Genomic DNA, 21,212 nt, shown 5'->3' on the forward strand with positions numbered 1-21,212 from the left:
ATATATTTCATTGTATATATATATATATTTCATTATATATATATATATATTTCATTGTATATATGTTTAGTTGTATATGCATATATATTTCATCGTATATATATATATATTTCATTATATATATATATATATATATATTTTATTGTATATATATACACCTTTGTATATATATATCATTGTATATATATATATCATTGTATATATATATCATTATATATATATATCATTGTATATATATATATATACATCATTGTATATATATATCATTGCATATATATATATATCATTGCATATATATATCATTGCATATATATATCATTGCATATATATATATATATATCATTATATATATATCATTTATATATATCATTATATATATATCATTATATATATCATTATATATATCATTATATATATCATTATATATATATCATTATATATATATATCATTGTATATATATATATCATTGTATATATATCATTGCATATATATATATCATTGTATATATATCATTGCATATATATATATCATTGTATATATATCATTGCATATATATATATCATTGTATATATATCATTGCATATATATATATCATTGTATATATATCATTGCATATATATGTATCATTGTATATATATCATTGCATATATATGTATCATTGTATATATATGCCATTGTATATATATATATATAACTGTATATATATAATGGTATATATATCATTGTATATATATATCATTGTATATATATATATATCATTGTATATATATATATCATTGTATATATATATCATTGTATATATATATATCATTGTATATATATATATATCATTGTATATATATATCATTGTATATATATATTTCATTGTATATATATATATTTCATTATATATATATATTTCATTGTATATATGTATATTTCATTGTATATATATATTTATCAATCATTGTATATATATATTTCATTGCATGTATATATATTTCATTGTATATATATATACATATTTCATTGTATATATATATATATTTCATTGTATATATATATATTTTATATATATTTCATTGTAAATATATTTTATATATATTTCATTGTATATATATATTTCATTGTATATATATATTCTTTGTATATATATATATGCATTGTATATATATATATTCATTGTGTATATATTTCATTGTATATATATATATTTCATTGTATATATATATTTCATAGTATATATATATATGTATTACATTGTATATATATATATTTCATTGTATATATATATATATTTCATTGTATATATATATTTCATTGCATATATATTTCATTGTATGTGTATATATATATATTTCATTGTATGTTTATATATATCTATATTTCATTGTATATATATATATCATTGTATATATATTTTCATTGTATATATATTTCATTGTGTATATATATATATATATATATATATATATATTTCAGTGTATATATATTTCCTTGTATATATATTTCATTGTATATATATATATATATATATTTCATTGTATATATATATATATATATTTCATTGTATATTTCATTGTATATATATATATACATATATATATATTTCATTGTATGTATATATATACATATTTTATATACATACATATTATAGAATGAATGGCAGTATGTAAACATTGGTTTCATGCAAAGTTTTTACTATTGTTATTATTTAATTTTAATAATACATAAAATCTCTTTTCAAGCACTGTTTGTATGCATCTTTTAATTTTTACTAAAACAGTTGCGTTTATTTATTGCTTTATTAATTTAAATAGCAATTAGCCCGGTGTTTCCACAGCGCATTTATAATAAGATGCAACAGTTTTTTTTGTTTCTTTTACACAGTGATCACCACTTGTCAAGGCCCGGAAGTAACTAAAGGATAAGGGTTATTGCAAGTACATTACGTTAGTGTGGAGATTTGATGAAGTGTTTACTTAAGGGGGCGGTTCATTAGGAATTTGTTAACATTGGACTTGAAGACATCCAAGTTGTAGTCCGGAGGGAAGCAGGCAGACGGAACAGAGTTCCACAGGCGTCCAGTTCTAAGAAAGAAGCTTTGTTCATGGAATCCGTGTTTTGATATAGGCACAGATATAGAGTGGGGGAAATTTTTCACAGTGGATTCAGCTAGACGGGTGTTTTTCATGAAAGATTGGCGAGGGGGGACCAGGGATTGGAGTTCAGACGAGCACCTGCCATGGAAATAACGATAAAGCAAGGATAGGCTCGCAACGTCTCTTCTGTGGGAGAGGGGTTGCAGGGTAGAGAAAAGGGCATCCCCCACTAAGCCACGAAGTCGATTTTGTACTCTGTCAAGGCATGATAGGCTGTTTTTGGCAGCTCCTGCCCAGATATGGCAGCAGTATTCCATCCTTGGACGTACTTGGCTTTTATATAGATAGAGAATTGCATCAGTAGTGAGATATCTTCTGGAGCGGTAGAACGATCCCACCATCTTTCCAGCGACCTTGGCAACAGACTTGATGCATGTGTTCCATTTCAGATCAGGAGTAAAGGTCAAACCCAGAAGCTTGTCAAAACATGGGGCCTCACCCAGACGAGAGCCATCCATCACAATTGATGCCAGCTGGGGATCAGAGCGTTGATGATGTAAGGATAGGAGTTTGGTTTTGGATGCATTTAAGGTAACCAGCCACATCTTCCCCCACTGAACCACGCGCTCGAGATCAGAGGAGAGAGAATCAGAGAGAACTTTGTCATTTACAGCCTTTGATGTGTTGCTGTAGATGGTCGTGTCATCAGCATAGATGTTAACGAATGATTTAAGTATGTGTTTAGGGAGGTCTTGATGTAGATCAGGAAGAGAGTTGGGCCCAGGATTGACCCCTGAGGGACTCCAGCATTTATATTGCAGGCCTCCGATTTTTGTCCATCTACCACTACTCTTATGAGCCTATTGGAGAGAAATGATTTAATGATTGAGAAAACATTTCCAGTTATACCGTAGCTGGAAATCTTGTGAAGTAGACCCTTATGTCATACCTTGTCGAAGGCCTTTGATATGTCAAGAGCAATTGTCCTAGAAAGGAAGCCTTTGTCAAGAGATTCACTAATCCTGTGGGATATAACCGTCAGCACATCTGCGGTAGATCTTGCAGAGCGGAAACCATATTGTGTGTCACTAAGAAGGTTATTCTCGCTGAGGTGATTGACTATTTCTCTATTTAATATGGATTCCAGCAACTTACTCATAACACACAGGAGACTTATTGGTCTGTACTGAGAGGGAGAGGACTTATCACCTGAATTCTTAAATACAGGGCAAACTGATGAGGTCTCCCAGGGGGTCGGAAAGCACTTCTCCTTAAGGCAGCGCTTAAATAGTTTCGTAAGTATAGGAGCAAGTTCTGGTTGAAGCTTTTTTAACACTATAATTGGGATGCCATCAGGGCCAGTTGCTTTACTGGAATCTAGGTTTTTTATTAGCTTGGCGACCTCATGCACGGATATTTGTATGTTACATAGCTTGTTCTTTGTTATAGGAGGAAATATGGGGAGTTGATGGCCTTCGTCGCATAGGGTAGAATTAGCTGCAAAGTTCTTTGCAAATAGTTTGGCCTTGTCTTAAGCTGACGAGATGACCTCTGGTCCATTGATAATGGTAGGGATAGAACGCACACTTCTGTTCAGGATCCTATTTGTTATTTGCCAAAACTGGTGGGATCCAAGCCGCTGATCAGCTACTTTGGATTTAACAGACTGCATTTTTTATTTCTCTTTTACAGTGGTTGCTGGCAGACCTGAAAGCAGCTTTAGTCTCAGTGCATCTATTACGCTGGTAGCTATGGAAAAATGTGATTTCTGTGCGCGATAGCAGCAGCACATTCTGGAGAGAACCATGGCTGGCTGTTAGGTTTTTGTTGGAATTTTTTAGATGGTATGAATTGGTCTATGCCTACAATTAACCATTCGGTCAGATCTGATACTATAGAGGACACTTCCTTTTTAAACATGGAGTGCAGAGGTAAATCAGATATGAATGTACAGAAGCTATCCCAGTCAGCCATAGAGTATCGGTATACAGTACGATGGAGGGGTACGTCTGGGGGCTTCTTACATTTCGTTTTTATCTTAACTGATATGACGGAGTGGTCGGAGGATCCTAGAGGAGAATGAACGGTACATGAACATAGCTCAGGGGAAGTTGAGAGAAAAAGGTCTAAGAGGCTTGCATATTGATTGGGTGTATCGGGCACACGGGTGGGTTCGCGAACAATCTGAGTGAGGTCATAAGCAATGGCAAAATCATGACAAAACCTCCCCTCATCATCTGTCTTATTTGAATGGGTCAGCCATTCCACGTTAATGACGTTGAAGTCACCACAGATGCGGATGTTAGCCGAGGGATGTGAAGACAGTATGTGGTCTATTTTCTCAGATATGCTCTTAAAGATAGTAACTCCGCTGTGGTGGGGCCTATAGAGGGCAAATATAAATGCAGTGGTGTTAGCAAGTGCAACCCTGAAGCACATATAGGGTAAATTAGGATCTTCTCTAGAGATATCCCTGCCACATGGGAAGCCATCCTTAATGTAGGCACATATTCCAAGCCCATGGCGATCTTGGGTGTCAGATTTAGCTGTTAAATTGGAGTATCCATTAATTATGAACTCATCTAGGGAAGTTGTCGGCCTTATTCCAGTTTCACTTAGAAAGTGTGTTGTATTTTTGCAAATTAAATTAATAGATTCGTTTGAACTTAAACTCAATGAACAATATCATTATTTCAGTTGTTTTTATTTCTACGTCAATTATTCTTACATAACTTTTCTTACAACCATGAAAACTTCTAACGCATGCATCAACTAATGAAGCATTCCTTTTTATCAATTCAAGTTCACAAAGATGTAATAGAGATTTTCTTGCAAACATAAATCTGGTCCATTTTTATATCCAAACATTTGTTAAGTTTTCTCTGACATTACTTTTTTAGCCAGTAACCAAAATTCATTTCATATGATCAACCTATTTTATGTTCTTGTGATTCTGTTAACTTTTTTATTAAAAACCTTTTTATGATCACCATGGAAAGTGTACTATTATTTTTTAGTATGATAGTAAAAACTCATTTCCTCTAAATATAAATGTAAACCATTAAATATGGATCAGGATTAAATAAAATATTATACTATTATTATAATAATAACAGGGAGTGATACTTGACACACACTGATATCGAAATATTAATTTCCTTAAAACTCCTGTCCATGCAATATATTTACAACAGATTGTGAATCAATGTTATTAGACAAGAAAATACCTAACAATGAGAAACGTCCAATAATTTGCTCTCTCCATGCAAACTTACTGCATATGAAGAATCAAAATATACTAAAAATTTGCAGCAGCTAAAAGCTGTTACACAGAAAATGCATTACAGCAAATGCACGCCATCTTTAATAAAGCAAACATTTCTGTGAAGTTTGTATCATTTTGCATTGTTAAAAATTTTTTTAAATGTTCATCGAAATAATGTACCTCATATTTTACAAACATATTCATCTCAAGTTTACTTCATTTTACTAAAGATGGGACATCCTGTAAAATCTCTGATATTCACTGGCTAATTTGAAATGCAAACAAATTGATTTTTTTAGAAAATTGTTTAAGTAAAATTGTTTGTATCATTCTTGCACTTTGTTCACTGGCTATATTCGCCTGTTAGTTTTCAAATACTTTATTATAAGTCCAGTTGATATAATATTGGAATGATGGAGAGCTTCATAAGTGCATAATTTCTCTTCTTCTTTGTTTCATTTTCATTCAGTCAAAGTTCTCAGAAATCTTTCTTTTTGAAATTTTGTTTTATTTCTAAATCCCAGGACAAGAATTCATCTAGTCTGGTGGAGTATCTGGCTTCAGGTTACCATTCCTTGTAAAAAAAACTAGTGTGGGTTCGCCATAGCGAGGGGTTCTTATTTTATGTTTCAAATACTATTTAATGTTGAATATTTAGCCATGATTTCATTGTGGGAAAAAGTGTCAAAACATGCTAGATTGTCCTGAGAAAACTTTGACACTCGAACATAGTATCTAGTAGGCATATAAGTTTTCTCATGAACATGTTCAATTTCTCATGAACATGTTCAATTTCTCATGAACATGTTCAATTTCTCATGAACATGTTCAATTTCTCTAGCTTCCACTATGTACTCTCATACGTCTTTTTAAATGTCATTTATCTGAAAATGACTTACTGCATATTTTTCAAATTGATATGGGTTTTCTTCACTGTGTATTCATATATGAGTTTTTAAGTGTTCCTTGGCACTTATAATAACTGGTATGATTTACATTTCCCTAAGATCCCAGTTTCTTTTCTTATCATACATGAGACCTTGATATTTGGTCTGTTTCTCCTTTTCAGCTCTGTTCAGACCTCCATCATAAGGAACACTCACTTCAACTAGGTTTGACAGCAGCATTTTCTACGAAGGTAGCTGTAGGGATTATATGCTTCTTTTTTCATTTTGCTTCATCTTTTTCTTCCATCGAGGTGGGACATCCAACCAGGTGTCTAACATTTACCACTCTTTTCAGGATTCTCGCCATCTCTTTCAGTGCCATCGTTTGTATTTCACTTGCACTTGGTTCACCAGGTATGCTTGCTAGGTGCTTTTTAAAGTTCTTTTTCATAACCCCAGTTGCTCCTATGATGACTGGTATAATTGAAACATCTTTTAATTTCCACTTTCGTTTCATATCATACATAAGTCCTTGATACTTTTTCTTTTCCCTCTCACCTCTGTTAAGCCCTGTATCATTGGGGACACTGACCTCTATTATGGTCACTGTTCTGTTTGCTGTCCCAAATCACTCAATCTGGTTTAACAGCTGTGTTTTCTCAGTGTTGCAGAACCTGCATTTATTATTATTGCTTAGACCACCCATCTTTTTGAAGGTGTTCGTCATGAAGCCCTGGTCTTGTACAGTCAATATCAACCTCTCTTAGTCGTAATGGAGGGATCCTCTTTTGACCCAGTCCAGGGAACCATCGATATATTTTTGGGATAGTTCAGTCGTAATGATCATGTAGTGCTGTTAGCATAAGTGAAATATGTTGTTGATGCAAGGTTTCTTGTGGATTGAAGCTCATGCCAGCTTTGCTCTAATTTTATCTGGTGTTATTTCTGGCTCTGGCATTCCTCTGGGTTTGTAATTGTAATGTAATAAACTTTTTAAAAACAATTACATGCTTCTCATATGTCTTTTTAAATGTCATTTATCCGAAAATGACTTACTGCATATTTCACATGAATATGGTTTTTCTCACTTTGTATTGACACGTGAGTTTTTAAGTGTCCCTTGGTACTTCTAATAACTGGCATGATTGATATCTCCCTAAGATTCCAGTTTCCTTTTTTGTCATATATCAGACCTTGATATTTGGTCCGTTTCTCCCTGTCAGCTGTTCAAACCTCCATCATTAGGGACAATCACTTCAACCAGGTTTGACAGCAATATTTTCTAGGTAGGTGGCTGTAGGGATTACATGCTTCTTTTTCTTTTAATTTTCTTCCTTTGAAGATTGTAATGCTGGGCATGAGGCAATCAAATCAGCTACCATATTGCTCTGCTTTTTATTGAAACCAAAAGAGAGCACTTTTAAGTATCCGTGTGAGTTCTCATATGCTTCACTAAATCTGATTTTTTAAAACAAGAATATCCACAAACTTCACAAGTGTGTACTCTCATATGTCTTTTTAAATTTCCTTTTTCTGAAAATGACTTACTGCATATTTCACATGAATATGGTTTTTCCCCACTGTGTATTCGCATATGAGTTTTTAAATGGTCCTTCTGTGTAAAGGAAGCCAAACATATTTGACAAGAATATGGTTTTTCTCCAGTGTGGATTCTCATATGATTTTTCAAAGAATTGCTATGTGAAAAAGAATTCTGACACACTTCACAAAAAAAGGGTTTTTCCCCAGTGTGTATTCGAATATGTGTTTTTAAGGAGCTACTTTCTGAAAATGATTTATCACATACTTCACAAATGTATGGATTCTCTCCAGTATGCCTTCTTAAATGTCTGTTCAACTCTGATCTACTAATAAAAGAATCGCCACACATTTCACAAGAATATGGCTTATCTCCAGTGTGTTTTCTCATATGCGTTGTCAAGACTGATTTCTGTGTAAACGATTTCGCACATACTTCACAAGTGTATGGTTTCCATCCACTGTGTGTTTGTGCATGGCGTTTTAATTTGTATATTGTTGAAAATAATCGATTACATATTTCACAAGAAAATTGCTTCTCTCCAGTGTGTGTTCGAATATGTTGGTTTAACAGACTACCATCTGAAAATGGTTTATCGCACATTTCACAAGAATATGGTTTCTCTCCTGGAGCAAACACTTGATTCTGTTATGATTTAAATTTATATCTGAGGGCTCTTTTAAGAATAGATGCTGTTTCCGTTATGACTGTTATTTGTATTTCATTACAGCTTGGTCTACCAGAGATTGCTTCTAAGTATTTCTGAAGATATATATATATATATATATGATATATCAAGATGGGTGAATATGATTTTTGCAAAAACAAGATTTATTTCTTATCAACTTTTATATGCATTCTCACTTTGTTTTTATATTCATGAACTGTTACAGATAATGATTTATTTTAATGCATGCCTTTAAAAACAGTTTCAAATTAAATTATTTCCCTTTTCCAACCACAGATTTCAATTGTTGATGTTGTCTATTTTCCTACTCTTTCAGTTAGAAATCAACATGAACTGCAATATTCCAAACAAATTCTTCAACTGCCAACCAAATTATCTGTAAATAGAATTAAAGAAAAACATTAAGACATGGAGTTTCAAAATATTATTAAGACTAAATTCTCAATATAATATTTTATGCATGAATTTTTAAACTTTAATTTTTTTCTTCAGAATAATAATGCATTTGTATTTTAAATCTATTTTATTTAATAATATGAAATAATTAAGTTATATACATATTTATCAGGTTGACTAGAAAGTTCTTGCAGTTTTTAATTTTTAAATTTAGATGAAAATATCCTGCCCAAACAAACTTTATTGATCAAAATAAGCACCATCAGAATTAAAACACATTTGCCAATGCAAAACAAGTGCATTTATACCTATAACATAAAAATCTTGTGTTCTGGTGGCGATGAAGTCGCTGAAGGCGATTTTGATATCGCTTACGTTTTTTAAGCATTTCTCATGCAAAAAGTTGTTGAGATGCTTGAAAAAGAGGTAGCCTGTACCTGAGAGATCTGGACATTATGGCTAATGAGGCAGAGTTTTGTAACTCAATTTGTTCAATTTCTACAAAGTCGGTTTAGCAACGTGCGGTCGGGCATTGTTGTGGAAGAGAATTGGGCGTTTTCTTTTGACTAATGTGGGGCTTTATCAAAGTTTCTGATGCATTTCATCTATTTGTGGACAGTATCTATCTGCCATAATTATTTCGCTTGCATTTAAAAAAAACATCAAGTTTTTTTGTCTTTCATATATAGGTTGTAGGAAATTGTTGTATACGTTAGATAAAATTCAGAAACAAGTTCTTGAATAGTTGTGCATAGATCGACCTACAATGGCCGATCACTAAGCTTGTCAAAATTTTATGACCCACTATTGTGTGGTGCATTCAATAGTGGATCTTGTATCAAATGCTTCATTGATATTGTGAGTTGTTTCAGCAGCTTTTCAACCTAGCTTGAATTGAAATAAGAAAATTGTGCAACTTTGCTTTTTTTCAGTGTAAATTCAACGTTCTGAAAAGAAGACATAATTGTTTTGACATGATTGTAATTTAATACATTAGATAGAGCGAAAACCACTCACAAAATGATATATTATATAATTATAATATATAATAATTATATAATATATAAATTGTATATCTTTTTATTTGTTTTCTCAATTATATATGATCAAACATATTTTTATAAGTTTATTTCGTTTTGATCAAATTCAAAATTGCAGACAATATAATTTGAATACACAGATAATCATTTATGTATGTTCTATCTAACAGTAGTGCACTAGGTACTCCTCGATGTTAAGAAAAAATATCAGCAAAATTCATGGCTGTGGTCTGTTTGTGGTTAAGAATTAAAGAAGCAGTAAGTAGTTGCTCAGGAACAGTTTTGCTAAGAGGGTAACTTTAGCATTTTGTTAAAACTCTTTTCTATATGATTGATGATGTTAGTATCTCGCTGATTTTATATATAAAATTCTGAGACAAAATTGTAAAATTCTTTCTTACACATTCTTATAGCCATATGAATATCTTAATAAACATGAAAAAATATTTAAAAAGTCTACTAAAACAAGATCAGTTTAGTAGCAGTTTTATACTGTTTTTCACCATAAGGACATAGACTTTAAAAGTTAACTTATATTCAGAAAACAATAAAAGTTTAAAGAAAAACTAAAATACATAGATATAAATACATATATATAGGTTTATACCACCGTGTTGTTATTTTCAAAAACATAATTATTTTTATATTTTAATGAATTAATTTAAATTTGAATATACCTAACCTAACAAATTAAAAAATTGCAACACGTCAAATAATAATAAAGAAAACACACGGGAGTATAAGGTGTATGATTTGATAAATGGCACTTTTTGAAATTAAACTATAGCTGCATTGATAACATTAAAATGATTATAAAGCACAACAATTAAACATTGAATGACATTAATAAGATGATAACTGTAATTTCTAAAAAAGAACAGAAGAATGTCCATTATAGAAAAATTGCCTTATTGCCATAGTAATATATTGTGCTAAAAATACAGAAACTCAGAAATTATAAAATTCTACACTGGAAGCATCTCAGTGACTTGTAAAAATAGATATTACAGGCATAAAATTATCATTCAACCATGAAAAAATATATGAAATATACATCACTGCATCTCTTGAAATTAATCAAATATAAACTTTTTCCAATCGTCCAACAACATGCTTTTGTGTCAATGTAAATAAGATTGGAATACGATTTAAATGGAAATGTATTCAACGTGAGTAAATGATGATTAAACAAAACATTTTAAAGGACAAACATTTAGTAAACTTGCAACATTTAAATATTAGAGTGATGCTCCATGTATGCTAGTGTGTCTGTGCTGTAACGTGCCTTTTACGGAAAGCACAATGACAATAGTGATCCACGTAGAAAACGATTCATAGACAAGGTGTCAAATGGTTATATGACTTGAGTAAACAATCTCCGGGGTGATGACACAAGAAGGGTGAATACTAAACTGACGGCATTATATATGTAGTTCCCCGGATGTAACCGAAGAGCATCTCAACTGGATAACATATTCCTGTGCCAGGTGGTCACTAAGCAGTGATGGAGTCCTTTTTTCATCATTTCTTTCTCCCTTGATTTTATCTGGTGGTTTTATTGATGATTGTTTCTTGATATCTGCTTTAATGACGTGCAAGTGCGGCAACTATTTATGGCATGACTGATGGTCTTATCCACATCCAGTGCGGAGAATTCCACTGCTTGAACTAGTGTTTACTAGCATGCTGAAGTTGTAAGTGGAGTCTGTCTAATAATCCTTGAGGAATGACGATTTTCTGTCTAGCAGGGTGCAAGGCTTCCTGCTGTGTATTATTATGACCAGCTAATATGTCTTTTACAGTGATTTCTCAAACTACTGATGCCTCCAGAGCATTGATAAATTTACAAATTTGGCTTTTTTCTTCACAGCTAGCATAATCTGATATATTATTTTCCCCTGGTATATGGGATACTTTACCAGAATATTCTCATGTAGTCTTCGTAACACTTCTTCCCATACACTGTTTTTTTTTTGTTTTTTTTTTGTTAAGCTCCATGGGTGTGTTGCCGGCGACATATAGGTCATCGGCCAAATTTATGATCAAATCGCCTAAGATTTTGGACATTTATTGCTCTAAAGCGGATTCAGAGCCTGGGGAATCCATCACTGCTCTGGTATAGATGTATACTACATAGAAAAATGTACAGACATGATTTGGAAAATATGCTTGTTTCAAATCACTTTCAATATTTGAACTGAGCAGGTTGTCGTTTGTTAGATTCGCCCAATTCTGTAAATGCAGTTACAAGTCGATGACCTCATGAAGATTTTGCAATGAGGAATGAAGGACTTACATATTCTGTGGTGATGTTTATGTAGTCTGGTTGCACGAAGACACCCTGCTCATATAGTTCATCAAACTTTGGAGGAGTTTTAGGTTCGCTTGGTTATGCATAGGAATGCATCCCTTTCTTTGTGGTGGTAGTGATGTACTCATATAAATTCTATGTTGAAAATGACCAGATTTTCCGTTGTAGCATCCTAGTGATGGTGAAAATACTGTACTGTTTTTTTTATTTGTCTCGTGAAAGGTGGCCTTTTCATCTGGATTGAGGATATTTGAGAGTGTCCACAGAAATTTCTGCTAATCTGTCTGATTGCCCAGTGGAAAGCATCAGTGGAGGTAGCTTTGAAGTATCATGTGTGGGGGGCATTTGAGTCGTATGGCGTATCTGGCATATTTGTTCATGACACTTGATAAGTACGGGGTGTGGTTGAATTGTTTGTGAAGGTTATTTTGTCATATTCTGGTTTGGTTATTTTACATTGAATCCAATCATCATGGTTATCAGTGTGTCTGAGCTCCATGAAAATTGTTTCACTTTGGTATTTTGGTTGTATTGTCGTAAGCAGGTAGTAAGCAATATGGTTGCTGCTCTAACACTAGTGCATCTTTTTATGCTTATATATTTGAAATTGTATCTTTTTATGCTTATATATTTGAAATTGCATCTTTTTATGCTTATATATTTGAAATTGCATCTTTTTATGCTTATATATTTGAAATTGCATCTTTTTATGCTTATATATTTGAAATTGCATCTTTTTATGCTTATATATTTGAAATTGCAGCAATCTAAAAGGTATACACAGTTTGTGTTTTCCATAAAATAAATATCATTTTTGTCCAAAATTACACAATTTAAATCTTGTAAAAAAATGTTTGGTTAAATAAGTGATTTATTTTGGGGGAAGAAACTTGTAGAATAAATTGTTTGGTTAAATAAGTGATTTATTTTGGAGGAAAAACTTGTAGAAAAAAATGTTTGGTTAAAAAGTTATTTATTTTGGAAGGAGAAACTTGTAAAAAAAATGTTTGGTTAAATAATTTTTTATTTTGGGGGAAAAAACTTGTAGAATAAAATGTTTTGTTAAATAAGTTATTTATTTTGGAGGAAGAAACTTGTAGAATAAAATGCTTGGTTTAATTAGTTATTGATTTTGGGGGAAAAACTTGTAGAATAAAATTGTAATGTTTAGTGTTTTTTAGTTCACTATTCTTATTTAGGAAATAGCTTTCTTTGAATTAAATATATAGTTTTTATACTTACCATTAAAAATACCTTTTAAATTTAAAATAAAAGCTGTATGACAAAAGTTTTTTTTGCACAATTCTTTTTAATAATAATATTATTTTCAAATATTTCAGTTCAACAAACAAATCATGTTTCAACACATGTGCGCATGCCTAAATGCAGGGGTAGATACCCCTGTTTGCTTTCTTGGGCTTCAAAATAGATTTATTTTATTTTGCTATTATACTATCAGTTGGAAGTTAATAATAATGGATTTTTTTTAGAAAATTATTTTTTTTTAAATAATAGTTATGTTTCAAATAATTCAATGTGTATTGATCACCTGGGTATTTATCAAAGTCACGTATACGTGAAAAACACATGTGATGCATAATACTTTTATTGAAATAAAAATGAATATCAGGTAAAATGATTACCCACTTCCTGACTAGAAAATGTTATTGATCCTCCTTAATTCTTAAATATTTCCATGCGTTCTAAGTGTGTTGATGTGTAATCATACAAAAAAAAATTTTTTCCCGGCAGTGTGGGGGCAAAAAGTGAAATTAAACCAAATATGGTTTCTTATTTGTTGATTGATTATAATTATTTTAACTTTTACTTTTATGTGGATTAAGTCTAATGGTAAATATAGTGTGTGTGTGTGGGTTTAATGCTTTTAACTCACCACATTATTTTCTCGTTTGAAAAAGCATTAATGTAGTATTTGTTGTAATTCTTTCAAGGTACACGTTCCACTTTACAACTAGTAATTTTGCATGACTTGTAATCCTCATACTATGAACTTAATATTTCCACGAAAACTCTCACACATCCCCAGTCATTTAGCATGATTGTTTCTGTTTGCAGAACTTATTAATGCCGAAGGCTGAATTCACCTGAATGTCTGCCAAATGCCACCATTGAATGTGTTGATAAAGTGCTTTTTAGAGAAAGCCGAATGACAATAGTAATCTACGTGGAAAATGATCCCCGTCAGAGACATGGTGTCAAATTATAAGATGACTTGTGTAAACAATGTTGTGTAGGAATTGAGGTGATGACACATGAAGGGCAAATATTGGACTGACAGCATTATATAAATAGTTCACTGTATGTAACCGACAGCATTAGATAGGTAGTTCATGGAATATAGTCTTTCTTTCATACACACATACTAGCCAAGTAATTACAATTTTCCCTAAAAATTCACAAGATCCACTTATGAAAACTCCATTAATAATAATTTGAATCTTTTCATCTATCACGGTTAATGTCCCCCAAAATACAAAATAGTTTAATTTTATGTCATCTTAATTTTCAAAACAGAATTAAATTTAAAGTGTACTATCACAATCCAGTAATCATGGAACTTTGATTATTGCGATGAAAAACAAAAACAAGTTTTCAACATGTAAAAAATGAATGTAAAAAAAAAATATTTTGTTGTCATATCATTTGGATTATTTGAACTACTATTCTCATCTTAAGTGTTATTTTTTATTTATTTATTTAAACCTATAAAAGTCGTCATGTTAAAGGTGAATGTTAAGGTGGAAACCCCCCCCACAAAAAAAATCATCACTATGTGATCAGAAAGTGGGTGCTCATTTTACATTAAATTTATATAGAAAAGTGATTCCCACTTTTTAAAAAAAATTTCCTCATATCATGAAAAATAATTCTCTGCACCACTTTTGCAAGTATATATTCGTTTTCAGCATTCCTCAAAATCTATAGGAGTTACACTGTAAAGGAATTTTTAGACTTGCAAAGATTCTACACATTGAACACACACAAAAAAAACAATGGTTAATATTTTGCTCAATGTCTACAATCTTTCCTACCCCCCAAAATAATAACGACTTCGTTTATTAGTTTTCGGAGGTGTTGAAAAAGAATATATACTTTAAAAGTATCGCAGAGAAATAGTTTTAATGATATAAAAAAATTACTTTTTCAAAACGTGGGGATCATTTTTAATAAATTTCACGTAAAATAAGCACACACTTTATGGCCACCTAGTGATAGTTGGCATTTTTTGCTTTGTTTTTTTAGGCTAACAGTTTTTTTTCCTGACCTTATGTTTCAGTAAAAACAGGAGGACATTAAACAAAAATAAAGAAAAATGTGCTATTTGTGTCATTCCTTATTTGTGACGATTTCTGCATGCATAAACACGCATTGCTTTGCTGCAAACAAGTAGTTTTCTGAATATTAAGCAATGTAATTCCTTATGTTATCAGTGGTGACTTATTCTGTACACCCAAGTGCTTACAAATTTAGCCCCACTAATAACAAAGAATTACATTGCTTAATATCTGGAAAAGTACTTGTTAGCAGTAAACGTAAATGCGATATTCGTTTTCAGCATACCTGAAAACATGTAGAAGTCGGCATGCTAAAGGTGATTGTTGTTAAGATGGAAAGTAAGTAATAATTTACCAAAACGGCTTTAAGATCCCCCCCCTACAAATTATCGCCATGTGGCCAGAAAGTGGGTGCTCATTTTACATTAAATTTATAGAGAAAAGTGATCCCCATTTTTTGAAAAAGTAATTTTCTCATATGATGAAAACTAATTCTCTGCACCACTTTTGAAGCATGTATTCATTTTCAGCACCCTCGTCGTCATTGTAAAGGAATTTTTGAAGTTCAAAGTTTTTTTTTTAGTTTAAAGTCAGTATTGAAAACAAAATCTGATAGATTAGTGAACATTCAATAATAATCCGATGAAAAAAAGACGAAAATGAAATAAATACACAGAGGATATGTGCGCCGAGCATTTTTTTTTTTTTTAATTTTAAATGGGTTTGTATTATTGTACACAGATTCGAAAAAGTTGTCAAAAAACAAATATATAACAAATAAATGGGTGCAAGTCTATAAATGGGCCACAAGTAATCTTTTTTACTATAAAAATCTGAAAGAACTCTTTATAATGTACGTACTTGTCACTGCATGAAAATGTCATATTCCAAAAATCACGTAAATCGACTAAGTAGTTTTTTTTTTATTTAAGAAAATCAAATATTATGAGACATTTTATCGAAGAAAAACTTAATGTCATCTTGTTTTACACTGCTAGCGGCACCTATTGGGAGTGTTTGGAATATAAGATCGTAGTAGTTTCCAATATATGAAGAAATGTTAGTTTAAAGAAAGTGGGGTGGGGGTCACTTTTCTATAATAATTTAATGTATAATGATCACCCACTTTATGGCCACCACTAGTGTAAAACTTGAATTTACGCCGCTGAAATACACATTTGCCAAATTTTTGTTGGAGGAGCGTCAACGTGTGGGTGCTCAATTTACGTAAAATTCTTCATATATTGGAAACTACTCGTTTGCTGGAATTTTAAACGTTATTTTCGTTTTCAAATTCCTCAAAAACTTATAAATGTCTTCATTTTCCAAGTTTTTTTTTCTATAGTGTGGAAAGCCGATTGTCTGCCCCTTGCCGATTTTATATTCCAAACACTCCCAATAGGTGTCGCTAGCGGTGTATTATTCAAAAACAAGATGGTGTTAAGTTTTTTTAAAATGTCTCATTATATTTGATTTTCTTAAATAAAAAAACTACTTGATCGATTTACGTGATTTTTGGAATATGACATTTTCATGCAGTGACATTATAAAGAGTTTTTTTCAGATTTTTATAGTAAAAAAGATTACTTGTGGACCATTTATAGACTTGCACCAATAAATGTTATCAAAGACAAGATAAGTTACTCTTCTATTTATCTGGAAGAGCTTTTAGTGTTTTTACTCACTTTAAAACGTGTAATCGGTTCGAAAATAATACAATGTTTATCAATATATTTTTAAAAGAAAAATAGCGACATGCTCGATGTTGAACACGGTAAGTTTGGGAAAATAAGTTGAAGCAAACAAATTATACAAAATACTGTTGGAAACCCACCGAATATATGTCCGTCTATGTCACGGGAACATATATTGAGTGAGTTTCCAACAGTATTTTGTATAATTTTTTTTGTTTAAACTCGTTTTCCCAAACTTACCGTGTTCAACAGCGAGCAGGCTGCCATTTGCATTTTTCAAATACATCGGTAAACACTAACACTGCATGTTTTTCGAGCTGAATAAACACGTTACATTAAATAAAAACACTAAAAAGTTATCCAGTTAGGTAGAAAAGTAACTTATCTTGCCTTTAACAGTTATTTGTTATATATTTGTTTTTTGACAACTTTTTCGAATCTATGTGTACATTAATACAAACCCCTTTAAACTTCTGAAATAATGAAAAACATTGAAAATTTATGAAATTATTATTTTTCTTTTGTAAATGATAAAGAAGTTTTTTTACATTTAAGTGTCAGTATTAAAAACAATCGACAACGAAAAACTTTTCAACGATAAATCAACATTTTCATTGGGATTATTCATTCTTAATAAATGTAGTTATCTCCCTTACATCTTTAACGTATTCTGCAAATGCGTAAAAGTCGATACTAAATTCATGTAGTAATACTTACGTTTTTGTTTTATAATCTGCTTTCATAAAGGAAACGATTTTTCAAATGTGATTGAATTTACAAGCTCAAGTTAACATTCAAGATGACGAACGGAAGAGCAAGTTCGCAGAAAACAAAATTGAAGAGGAAAAAATAAAAAAAGGAAATCATATGGAAATAGAGCCGATAAAATTAGTATTATTTTATTTAACATTTTAATATTTACATGAGAGATAACAGATTACAAGTTTCGTCTTTATGAATTCTCTAATTCATTGCATGATAAATTTAATGGCGGAAACTGATAGTTTTTAAAGCCGCCTTTTCGTATTTTTATTTATTTATTTTAGATTCCTGATTATTTAAAACATTTAAGCCTAAAGTTACTGTGATCCTTGTGCAGTTTATCAAACACATTAAAAATGAAGATATTGAAAAAGAACTATATTGTACAAGCTTCATCTTTATTAATTTTCTAATTGCACGTGCAATTAAATGGCGGAAGTTTTGAAAGCCGGCTTATCGTATTTTATATAGATTTTCCGATTTTTTTTTTTTTTTTTTTTTTATTGTGTTTAAAAGATTAAAGCCTAAATTTAATGCAGATGCTTGCGCAGTTTACCAAAGACATTAAAAAACGAAGATATCGGGGGAAAAAACTATATATGACTTAATTTTTACAGAATAATATCGGTATTTGTACAGTTTAATCAATACATTAAAAAAAAATTGAAATAACGAAGAAATGTTATATTGTACGTATCTGTTATGGAATAAAGTTCTCAAAAAAATTTAACTTAATTTGATCAAGTAGTTTTTTGTTTTGTTTTGTTTTTTTTGTTTTTTAAGGCGAAAAAACAATTTGTTATGAAACTAAGCAAAAGGTAGTCATTTAGGCATCTTCACGGCGATGTGTAAAACGTCAGTATTACACACATTGATAGTGACGTCATAATTTCTTGTGTTTGTGTCAATTTCTATGGATAAACATTCGCGTTATAATTGTTAATGGAAGTTACGTTTTTTTGTTATAGATAAAACTTAACTTTTGTAAAAGAAATAGATTTTTCTTAATGAACTACACAGACTAGAGTTAATAAAATAAAATTAATTTTAACGTCTTCTGTTGACACATGGATTTGAAGATAATGTTCCTTACAAGCCTCCGTAGCAATGTCAGAAACCAACATTAAAAATGCGTAAAAAAAATTGAATAATTCGACCTCCTATCTTTCCAAGTTTATAACTACTTGAAAAATGTAATTCAACCCCTTTTTTTTCAATTAAAGGAGCAAAGACCAAATTTCAAAAAATAACAGGTTTAATAGCAAATTATGCGACATTCGTTTTTTTAAAATCAGTTTTCTTTAAAAAAGTTTAAAGAAAATCAACAAATTTTAACTTGCTTCGATAAATATATGTATATATAAATTCCAAAATATCACTTACCTATAAAAAATACTATTCAATGGATACTTCCATTCTCCATTGTTAAGAATCTATCCATATTTATATTTTAAATTCCATGTATTTTTTAAATAAATGAATTTTTTTAAACAACTATTTGAAAATACAGCCATTATGTAAGCATTGTTACGTTCTTAGTGAAACGCCAAAGCGGTGTTTATCCTTGTTTTGAAATATGAATGGACAGAAGGAAGTAAAAAACACACGTTCATGTTAGCCGTCTACCCCTGTGCGTGAAGAAATATCTTTCTCCATAGGTGAAAAATAGTCATGTTTTACTTATAAGTTTTTTCCTTAAAAAACAGTCGAGGAATGTTTTTTTTTTTTTCTTTTCTCCAAGAAATACGTGAGTTTTTGATTTAATATATTTTATTCTTCTTTATGGAGTGAATTTTTTTAATATCTAAAAATACATTGAATGAAATAGAAATAATTGTCGTAATTATAAGTATAAGAAGATTATAAGGTTTCACTTAAAAAAAAAATTCAACATGGTTTAAAAAAAACGGTTTTAAACTTTGGACTTTATAGGTAAATTTGCAAATAAACATATTTTTTGTTTTAAATTAGCTTATTTTATTTATTGATCTTTTATCTCAAATTTGTGATATATAAATTTGAGATGAGAAAATTAATTATTTTCATTTTAATAGACATTTCAAAATGGGGAGTATTTTTTAAAAAAAACCTTGTCTAGAATATTATATTCGGTTTATAGGAAAGAGCATAAAATTTCACATTGAACCCGAAAATATCATAAAAATTGAACCAATAGAAAAATTTTGATAGATTTTTAAAGTGAAAAAATTGAAAATAAATTTAACTCGTAAAATTCAATTGATTACATTATGGTAATTCTTTTTTGGCACGCCAGGACGCCAGCTCGCCAAAAAGTATGCCATGCGCCAAATTTCATTCCGTCATATAAAGCTACCACCAACATGGAGCATCCGACGTTCTGGTCGTAATTGCGATATGCTGGCCCCATTTCGAAAAAGTGATCGAAAATGGAGTCTCCATTTGTTTGGCCAAGTTGTCCAAATAAAGAGCAGAGTCAGTGGAAAATATCCAACAATGCGACCGCCTAGACAAGATGTATATCTGCAAAGCTGTATCTTTGTCTAACTTGGGAGCAAGTTAATGTCGAGGAGAGACTTTCGAGAAGCAGCAGAAGGGTTGATAGTGTAGTAGAAGAGTACTGGTGCCTGATATTTCTTGGAAAAGGGGTGAGTCCGGAAAGTGAAAAAATAAAGATGTACTTCGGACATGATTATTTTTTTTAGTTAGTTAGTTATTAAAAATGTATGGCTTGCCATACATTTTGATAAAAAAGGGGTGGAGGAATGTTAACGAGCATCTCTCCCCCCTCTCTGGCTTTCTTACTCTTTCTGTTTTCTCTCTCTGTGTCTCTATAAGAGAATAGAGAGGGAGAGAGAGAGAGAGGTGAGTAAACGTGGAGGTAGACACGTTTACCAGAACCAAAGGTCAGCTGACCAAATTACGTATATGTGACGTGGTTGGCTAGATCTGGAGATTTGATTTGAGCTTTGAAGAAGACGGACTACAACTTGGACGTCTTCAAGTCCAATGTTACCAAATTTCTAATTAACCGCCCCTTAAGTAAACACTTCATCAAATCTCCACACTAACGTAATGTACTTGCAATAACCCTCATCCCTGAGTGGCTTCCGGGCCTTGATAAGTGGTGATCACTGTGTTAAAAAAACAACATAATATTCAATTTATATCCAATTGTATTTACAACTTTGAGGTAAGTGAAATAAATAACAGGATTTTATATATATATATAAATTACTATTTTTTTATTATTTGATCGTTTCAGCTTTAAA

General features: G+C 31.0%; 1 long non-coding RNA gene across 1 annotated transcript; it reads right to left on the minus strand.

The window, feature by feature from the left end:
• Positions 1-4,769: 4,769 nt before the first annotated feature.
• LOC145295826 (uncharacterized) lies at positions 4,770-19,863 on the minus strand. The gene is made up of 2 exons (XR_013869888.1): positions 17,917-19,863; positions 4,770-8,838 (listed from the first exon to the last, which is right to left on the minus strand). It is a non-coding gene; the product is annotated as an uncharacterized LOC145295826 (long non-coding RNA).
• Between the last annotated feature and the right edge of the window lie 1,349 nt (positions 19,864-21,212).

Source organism: Euprymna scolopes, chromosome 16 (assembly GCF_053919585.1).
Source record: "Euprymna scolopes isolate OS-2025 chromosome 16, ASM5391958v1, whole genome shotgun sequence".
Taxonomy (NCBI): Eukaryota; Metazoa; Mollusca; class Cephalopoda; order Sepiida; family Sepiolidae; genus Euprymna; species Euprymna scolopes.